The sequence below is a fragment of the Lineus longissimus genome, chromosome 7 (assembly GCF_910592395.1).
Source record: "Lineus longissimus chromosome 7, tnLinLong1.2, whole genome shotgun sequence".
Classification (NCBI taxonomy): domain Eukaryota; kingdom Metazoa; phylum Nemertea; class Pilidiophora; order Heteronemertea; family Lineidae; genus Lineus; species Lineus longissimus.
In genome coordinates this window covers 13,569,617-13,579,841 of record NC_088314.1, presented here as the reverse complement: position 1 = coordinate 13,579,841, position 10,225 = coordinate 13,569,617, and positions in this window count along the sequence as shown.

Genomic DNA, 10,225 nt, shown 5'->3' with positions numbered 1-10,225 from the left:
TGCCCAGTGTTTAATGATCTCAAGGGAGGTCACTTCGGGTCTTCACCCGTGGCGACATTTTGTAAAAACACATGAAACATGTTGAGTTTATGGTGCTGTCCTATAGAGGATGAAAACATGTAGTCAGTGTTTGAATTTCTATTTTTGTATTAACAGTAATTTGACTCCCAGTGTTCAATGATCTCAAGGTAGGTCACTTCAAGATCAGGTCTTCACCCGTGGTGACATTTTGTAAAAACTCATGAAACATGTTGAGTTTATGGTGCTGTCCTTTAGAGGATGAATACATGTAGTCAGTGTTTGAATTTCTAAATTTCTATTTTTGTATCAACAGTACTTGTAGCCAAAGTTTGCCTTTTTCAAGAAATTTGATGCTCAGCGTTCAATGATCTGAAGGGAGGCCACTTCATCTGTATAAAGTGGCCACCAATAAAGTATGTACTCACTGAGAGGTCCAATACTTGGGAAAATATATGTACATTTGTCAAAAAATTGCGTAAAGGGGAGGTCTAAGAATCCCTACTTTGATGCTTACATACTTTATGGATGGCCCCCTAAAGTACACTCTTGTAGGAAAGTAAAAAGACAGTGAGATTTCCTGTTCTTCTTCGAACCCATAAGGGATTTGTGGCTAAAAATATTGTATTATGGGCACCAGCATGTTGTTTCAGTGATGGTATACCAAAGTTAGGATTGCCGGCAAAATTTTGTGAAAACATCACAATGTCAAAATATTTAAAAAAATTGATTTTGAGAATTAAAAATTTTCAATTTCAAAATAGAGTCATATCATATACCTCAGTCTAAAAACTTCTGTGAAAAAAATATTTTGAAAATCTCTTTTTCTTTTCAAGATATATCGAAATCAGGTTATGAACATGCCTAATCATGAGTCTGGCGGCCATCTTGAAAATTCAACTTGGTACTCTAACTCGTACTAGAGTAGCTAGTTGGGCTAGAATGTTCTGAACCAAGCACGAGCATGTATCTGGGTATGCTCTATCATGGCACTGAATTTCAGCAAGAATATATATTCTTGATTTCATACTGATCAAAGCCTAGTTGGCAGGCAGCTATTTTGAAAATCCAACTTTGTAAAAATACCAGTCACTACTAGTATTTGCACAAGATGATAATTTTCCCGAAAGTGAGCACATGGTCCCTGGAACATTTCATTTACCATTGTGTTTCTTACCTATCTTAAGTACCATAACCTAAGCAAATGATGTGAAAGCGAGTAAAATATGTTGCAGTATTTTTATTATTTTTAACTATGCATATTAAAGAAGCGTATATTAACAATGACAAGTTTTAAAAAGATACTTGAGATATTTCTAGTTCATAATAAAAATAAATGATTTAAATTTGCTTTCACCCTCTTTTTGTGAATGAATTAAGTAACTGAACTGGAGATGCAACAGTTCTTATGGACATAAACTGCTAGTGCTAGGGCACACTGAGATACCAATTACATTTTACAGTGTACAGTGACCAAAAGCATATTTCATGTTAAAACATGTCTAACACTGGAAGAGCATCAGGAAAGAAACCAGTTCAATGCAGCACGATATATATCGACCCCAAAATCATCAGATGGAGCCATAGGATCCACCAATCTCCTAAACTCTTCAAAGAGCTCATCTTCTAACAAAATTGTTGAGTCTGGCACTTGGACATCATTTTCTGTTTGCAAATCAGGTGTTGGTCCATCGAAGTCAATGCCAAAAGCACCCGTATCGAGATCAAGTACACCAGTGTCGTCAAGAAAACCAGTTAGAAAGAGTCGTGTTGGTGATTTTTAGACCATATCCACAACTCCGTGGATATGGTCTATTGTTTTTACTGAGCCGATCGCCAGGACCCGAGGGATGTGGTTTTCGACACGTATCTCCGAAACTGCCGCACGGAACGACCTGAAATTTGGTTAGGTTACGTTTCATAACCTGCTAACGAACAACGTGTACTTTATTTTTGCAGCCGTTGCTTACTTTTTTAGTTTTCGGGTGATTTTTGATGAAAATCGCCGGTTCTGAATCGTTCCGGTAATAGCACTGCCTCCCGCGTTTTTACCGATTAGGCAAGTTGCTCAACGTTGATCTGTCCATACCTGAACAGGTGGGAGGATACCCGCTACATGGAAGAGCCAACAGACATTTCGTCTACGCATTCTAGACTGGGTGAGTGTGATTTTTTTGTGATTGTAATCGCCCTCAAATTTGTGTTGAAACACTGCATCAGACAAAATTAACTCATCAGAGGTCAAGAAAAGGATCTTAAGAATATATATTCGCTGTTAGTTTGGGTGATTATAGGGAGCACGTCCATCTTTTGAGGCAAACTTGTCATCCGAAAGTTTCCAGATCCCCGCAATGGCGGATATACATTCATCAAAAAAATTACGAATTCGGGCAAGTTTCATCAAACTGTGCGCCTTAAACACCTAAGAATGTCTCAAAATCACCCAGACTCTACACATGAGATATACCTTCACTGAAAATAATTGCTAAAACCTCGCTTAACGTGTCGCGAGTGCTGAAAGCAACAGTTTTGGAGATCGTTTTTCTGTACATCCTGCTCACTCCTGTAGAAATGTACAGTAAAGCACGTATACACGTGCAGTGTAAATGGACACACGAATGTACACACCTTCTGAAAATATTGTCAGCAAAGGTGATAAGTGTTTGTTCTGAATTATGAAATTCATAGACTATTAGCAGGTAGTCAGTGTCTGGTCTGAATAATGAATGATAAAACTTCTGGTGAAGTTAAAATATTTCCTTGCTCTGTTTTACAGCCTGACGCAGTGACGGGGATGATCAGCATCTGTTCTGTTCTGCGACCGCATCAGTCACGGATATAGGAGCCTTGACCACGAGGAGCTGATGAGGCAAAGTCGTATAACCGTCTTAACCTTGACATCGGTGCAGTGCTGAATTTGCCGTCCGAAGACAAACCAGTATAATATTCCAGCCGTATTTCGTTCTTTTCACTGTAATACTTTTACTTCAAAAAGACTGAATAAATAAACCTACTGTGGCAGTTAGTTTAAAAAGATATTATTGCATTTTACGTTTTTACTCTTAGTGCTGATCGGTCATGCCCCTTGGACCTGGCCGTAACCTTGCATACTGGTTGTCTCGATGCCGTATGCTATGACCATGTATATATCTACTGGACTGGTTTGTTGCACCATGTCGAAGGAATTTTATGTAGAGATCAAGACACTTCCCTCACATCACAATCTACACCTCAAAAGAATGGTTGTAAAAATCCTTGCCATGATTCCCGGTTGCCCCTATGTTGTGACCATGCATGCATCAATGGCCTGGGATGTTGCAACCTACACTTCAAAGGAATGCGAAGTCTAAATCACATTTATTTTTTGTCCCCAGGTTGTGACTTTCCTAACAGCAATTGCAGACCATATCCCTGGTGATAGTGTGATTCCGATGTGATGTGAAAACGAGGCTGCTTCAAAATGTTGGCTCGAAAAATTTCGCACGTTTAAATCCACAAAACCACACCTGAGGGCTTGATTTCCTCGGCAAACCAATGTCGAAGTGATGAATAAGTAACCCAAGATCTATGAAATCCACCATTCTTCCCGTTAATTTTACGTATTGTGTGTTTTTTCTGGGATGAATTGGAGTCGTTGAAGAGCCGTAACTCAAACGAGCGAAACGTAAACAAAGATGGCGTCACTGTGGAACACGTTTTTGGGAAGCAGCCCTGCTGCTCGTGGTAAATCGCCCAGTGTTGACTGTACAAATGACAATTCACCCTCTGAAGTTGTTAGTATGAACATTGATATGGACTTAAATGTCTCCGCTCATACATACGTTGATAATGCCCACTCAGTCTCAAGGGCAGACGCCCGGCCGTCGCATGCTGTTGATGAGGAGGCGGATCTGTCTAGGGCTAGGCCTCCGCACCAGGTCCAGGTCCAGGAGCCTGCTGAGGAAAAGCCCAACGGCCTTGATGATGATGTCAAGGACACTATCGACCAAATCGAGAGTGTGAAAAAGGCGGAGATGATTGCTGATGAACCCGGTATAGCCAGATCGTACATGGAGGTTGATGTTGATGGTGCTTGTGCAAAGAATGGTGACGACGATGCAAGAGGAGGCTGCGGTATGTTCTGGGGCCCTGCTCACCCTTGGAATGCTGCCACCGTTCTCCCAACTACCGATTTGCAGAAAGCGACAAACCAGCGTGCTGAACTGTTTGCTGCTATTGTTGCCCTTAAACACGCTCTTACATTCCCTATCATTAGACAATTAAAGATACATTCCGATTCTGAGTATCTCAAGAATGGTATGACGAAGCTCATGTCGAACTGGAAAGCGAAGGGTTGGAAAGGGAGCCGGAAAACTCCAATCGCGAACCCAGACCTCTGGATGTCACTTGATTCACTGGTGTCTAAAGATATCAAGGTTCACTGGGCATGGAAAAAAGGTCACGCAGGAGATTCTGGAAACGAGGGAGCTGATCGTCTTGCTCGCTGTGCAACTGCAGTCAACTTCAATAAGGACAATGATGCTCAGTCGAACGTTGATTCTGTTACCAGTAGTTCCTCTCTTGGTAATCTTGGTGCTCACGTCACTTCCTGTACCCTTACTACTACTAGTGTTAGCACAGATTCATGTAGATCGTGTGGTCGTAACGATATTTCCAATCCGATGATTCGCTGCGCTGAATGTAAACAGTGGACCCATTACTCGTGCTCTGAACTACCTCGATATATGCTCTTCTCTCTGCAGTCATCGCGCCGACAATTCATATGCTTGTCCTGTTCAAAAATGCCGCCTGAATTTGGTGTTGAGTTTATCACCAAGCATATTTCATCAGTCCAAACTGCTGAATGTCAGACAGACACCATCACCAATTCACTCAACCCGAACCTTTCGGGGATCCGCGACATATTTAAAGACGAGCTACATAAACTAGAATCTGCCATTGTGGCCTCGCTAGACAAACTCTGTACCTCTGCTTCAGGTGGTAATGTTGACAATACATGTACTAGCGTCCATGTCAAAACTTTGGAGACAGCCTGCTCAAATTGCCCCATTGTTTCGAAAAAATGCGACCAGTTACAATGTGAACTAGAAAAATGCAAAGCAGAAGTTTCAAATGCTAAGAAAAAGCTGGCAGAATCCAATTTCCATTCTGAAATGGAATTAGCAAAAGCAAAGGAATCGATCTCCGTCAAACTCAAAGCTGTGCAAAATACCAATGCTAATCTTATGGATACGCATAGACATCTGCAGATGGAGGTGACCACCTTAGGCGAACGAGTCGCAGAAAAAGACAAGCTGATTGATGCTCAAAATCAGAACATTGCGCAAAGTTCCGCTGAGCTTGCCGTCGCCAAAGCCGAGATCTTCTCATTCAAACAACACAACCAGAGAGCTGACGAATCCTTACAGCAGTTGGATATGTTGCAGACCCAGTTGAAAACTGTCCAAGATGACACTTCTGAACTGCTTGCCTGCTGGGGCGATTATGGTAGCCCCAGGGTGATCGAAACCCTTCAAGACCAGTTGAAAAGTTCTCAAGACGCTAATTCGCAGCTACTGACCAGCCTGAGGGAGAAGGACAAACTGATTGAATCTCTAAGTGTGTCAATAAACGAGATAAAATCAAGCGCAGTTTCTCACCCTCCAACCCCTGCAAAGAAAAAAACTGTCCTGTTACTTGGCTCTTCTCAAACGAAGAGTATCAACCCGGATTGGATATCGAAGGACTTTCTAACAAAAAAGCCCGAACCCGCTTACACCATTGAGGATGCCACTCGTATCCTAAATGAAACCGAATCTGCACCAGACGCTCTGTTATTACACGTAATCACAAATGATGTGAAAAAGAAATCCGGTAGCGATGTGGCAAATGATGTGAAAACTTTTGTTAACGCAGTCCGCACAAAATTTCCCCCCGCCAAAGTCATCATTTCACTGGCTCCCCCTCGTTCAGACAACTCAACCCATGAGTTACGAGGACAGGTGACAAATGCAATTCTAGCTGAACATTACGAAACGGATACAAATGTCATCACGAGTTGCAATAAGAACCTGGGTGATTCAGAAGGCCCAATTGAGCATTTCTACGCCAGTGATCATCTTCACCTCTCTGAGGAGGGCACCAAAGTGTTGGTGTCCAACATGAAAAAATCGATCATGAAAGCACTCAATATTCGGTCTGCACCTCTGTCCTCCCCCAAGCAAACTGAGCAATCGAAGGGCAAGAGCAAGTCAGCCGAAAAATTTCTAGGCTCTCCAAAACGGCAGGAGAAACGGGAAAAGCGTAGGAAATCTGTGGTGGCAATGGTCAAGCTTGACCAAAACAAGAACACGAATGGTTCAAATAGCAGGAACTATCCCAATGAAAATGCGAACAGTTCTAGTGGTAAGAACTATGCTTATGACAATCCATACTATCCCACCACAAGTGCCAATCATTACCGCTATAATAGTGACAGTGACAATAACAATCGTTCCCAATCGCAGTATAGCCAGTATGCCAATCAATCTGTCAGTTTCAAGCAAAACAGGAACCGTGATCACATGTACAACTACGGTCGCAATGGTAACTGGTAGTGCAGTATGACTCGCTTTTACCTGATACTACATGTATTTGGTGGTAGACTTCAGTATATCTAAACCAAGTAGTGGGTTTTGTATGCAAGCTACTCGATTGATGCATTTTATTAATACTTGGTATTACTTTTATGTACACATTTATTAGTAGTTTTATCAAATTTTTACCCTGTCAATTTGTAGTATACAGGCCTCCTCTCCTGACTTAGCTGATAGCATAGTTGTAGAACTATACATCAATCAACCCCACAGAGTTCATAAACTACATGTATGTAGCAGTTCAACTATCAAGGCCTTACTGTTGATGTCACCTTGGTGCCCTGTATACTACCATGTTCATGTACTTAAAATATTTTTAGGCATGTGTTTATTTGTATTTCATAACTCGGGTATCATATTATATATGTGAGTGTTTTTATTCAAGCCCTCGGGCGGTGTGTTTAGAAAAACAACAGCACAAAATTGGTGCTCAAGCCCTCAGGCGGTGTGGTTTTCTTTTAAAAATTTTAATTGGTATTTTAAGTAGTGCTTCTTGTGTTTATATTCGGATACTTTGAAATACATGTAACTTATGGTTTTAAACCAGAAATCGATCTCTAAAGTCTCTACTAAACGGGGTCTTTCCATTGGATGCTGGAATGTCAATGGCCTACAATCTAAGAATTATGATAAATTGAAGGACCCCTCATTCTTAAAAACCTTTACTAGCGTTGACATCTGTGGTCTTCTCGAGACTCACACAAACTCTGAATCAGCTGTTGACTTGCCTGGCTATATTCACCAGCATGTCTTTAGGAAAAGGGCTGCAAAAGCCACCAGAGATCATGGTGGAATAATTGTTTATGTTAGGAATGGATGTCAAAACGGTGTCACCTTTTTGAAAAACACGAATCCAAACTTTCAATGGGTCCTCCTTGACAAAAGGTTTTTCAATTTGGGAGAGGACACTTTTGTCTGCTTCATTCATAACCCTCCTGCATCAACTTCATACTCACTTGGGTTAAATTACGATATATTACAGCTCATTCAAAACGATTGCTGTAGTTTTTCCAAAAGAGGACACATTCTGTTGAAAGGTGATATCAATGCACGAACAAATATTGAACTTGATTTTATATTGGATGATGATCTGGCTCATGTCCCAGTTGATGATCTAAATTATGTGGCTGACAATGCTGATTTACCAAAACGGTGGTCAGAGGACTTACACAAGTCCTGTAGTAGGGGTAAACTTCTATTGGACTTCTGTATTTCCTCGCAACTTAGGATTCTTAATGGCCGAACTCTTGGAGACTATCAGGGTAAATTCACCTATCATGGCCCCTTGGGCAGTAGTGTTATTGATTATGCCATTTGTTCTGAGGAGTTGCTGCAGTCTGTTCTATATTTTTCAGTAATGGACTTTTCAAGTGTCAATTCTGATCATTGTATGATTGTTTCAAGAATCGTTGCTAACTGGTCAGTGGAGCTCCCTGTAGACTCTGTGAAAACTTATAAATCTGCAAAACCCGGGTTCAAGTTTAGTAATGCTTGTATTGCAAATTACGCATCGCATTTCAATCACCCCTTAATAAAAGACAAAATTAAAAACTTTTTGAGCTCTGATCAGAGTTCTGATTGCTCTGCTGACCAGGTGGAGTCCCTCGCTTCGCAAACTAGTGATATCTTGATAAAAACAGCCGACCTGTGTTTGAAAAGGAAAGGGTCTTCATCTGGTAAAAAGCAAGGTAAATCTTGGTACAATGCTTCTTTAATGGTGCAGAGGGAACGTATTGACGAGCTAAGCTCCGCGTTTGCCCTCTCTCCAAAAAACCATAGGTTGCGCTGCTTATTGTTTAAATCTATGAGAGACTACAAAACAGCTATCAAAAAACAAAAACGGTCTCACTACAATAAACTTATGTCGCAACTTGATAACCTATTTGAAAATAACCCTTCTCAGTATTGGGGTCTTCTTAATAAACTGAAGGGCGAAAGTGAGAATGGCGGGGAAGGCAAAAAATAAAATGTCAAAAATTCCTCTAAATGAATGGGAAGATTATCTCCGTAAATTGAATGAAGTACCAGCTGACCTTATTAATCTAAATAAGTCCTTAGCTGACAAACTATCACTTCTCAAGTCGAATCCTGATACTGGAAGTGATATTCTGGACAAGGAAATCGGCACTGATGAAATTCTGTCCTGCCTAAAGTCTCTCAAAAACAATAAAGCTCACGGTCTGGACTGTATCTCCAACGAAATGCTAAAGCATAGCGCGACAAACATGTTACCTTGCTATCAGAAAATCTTTAACTTAGTTTTCTCTAGCTCTCACTACCCAAAACAATGGGGTGAAGGATATATTACTGCAATTCATAAGAGTGGAAGTGTAGTAGACCCCTCTAATTTTAGAGGGATTACTGTTATGAATACCTTAGGAAAAATGTATAACACCATATTAAATAATAGGCTAACAGAATTCTTGTCTGTAAATAGAATTATAAACCCAGCTCAAATTGGCTTCTCCAAGAAGTCGCGTACTTCTGACCATATGTTTGTGTTAAAAACCCTGATTGAGAAGTATACTAATTCTAACAAGGGTAAACTATACACCTGTTTCGTCGATTTTAAACAAGCTTTTGACTCTGTTCTCCATCCGGCACTTTTCTTAAAACTAAAGCAAAGTGGGGTAAATGGTAAATTTTATGATAGCATAAAATCAATGTATAAAAAAGTCAATCTGTGTGCCAAATCCTCAAACAAGTTATCTAACTCTTTCCCTTCTGCTATAGGGGTACACCAAGGAGATGTCCTTAGTCCAAATCTTTTTAAGATTTTCATAAATGACCTAGAAAGTCTACTTGATGACTCTAGTGATCCTGTCTCCTTAAAAGATCTCAAGCTGCACTGCCTTATGTATGCTGACGATATTGTTATACTCTCAGAAACTGCCAGCGGTCTCCAAAAAGCTTTGAATGGCTTGAATAATTTCTGCTCCTCTTGGGGTATGACTATAAATGTTAAGAAGACAAAAGTTCTCATATTTAATAAGGCAGGAAGAATTGATAAATCTGTCTTCATGATTGGTCAACACCAGCTGGAAAATTTTGTTGGTAAATACAAATATCTTGGTATTACTTTTCAAGCCTCCGGCGTTTTTGCTGAGGCAAAGCGTGATCTTCATAACAAAGCCCTTAAAGCTTTTTTTAAATTAAGGCGTATCTTTAGCTCTCAGCTTCCAAATGTCTCAACCTTACTCCATATATTTGACCACACTATACAGCCAATACTTTTATATGGCAGTGATATTTGGGGATGTTTTAACCCTATGTCCTCAAAAGTTAAAAGAGAGAGAGAATTTAAGATTGATAAGGGATTCGAAAATCTCCCCTGTGAGAACCTTCACATGAAGTTCTGTAAATATGTACTGGGTGTTAACACAAATGCCACAAATCTGGCCGTGTATGGCGAGTTGGGCAGACATCCACTGTATTTAATGATAGCCAAATCTATGTTCTCTTTCTGGCTAAGGCTTGAATCCTTGTCTCTCAACACAGTGGATGGGGAAATTAGTTCGAAGTCTATTTTAACCAGTGCCTTACAAGTTAGTAAGGATCTAGACAACAAAGGAAAACAGTCTTGGTTTTCTTGT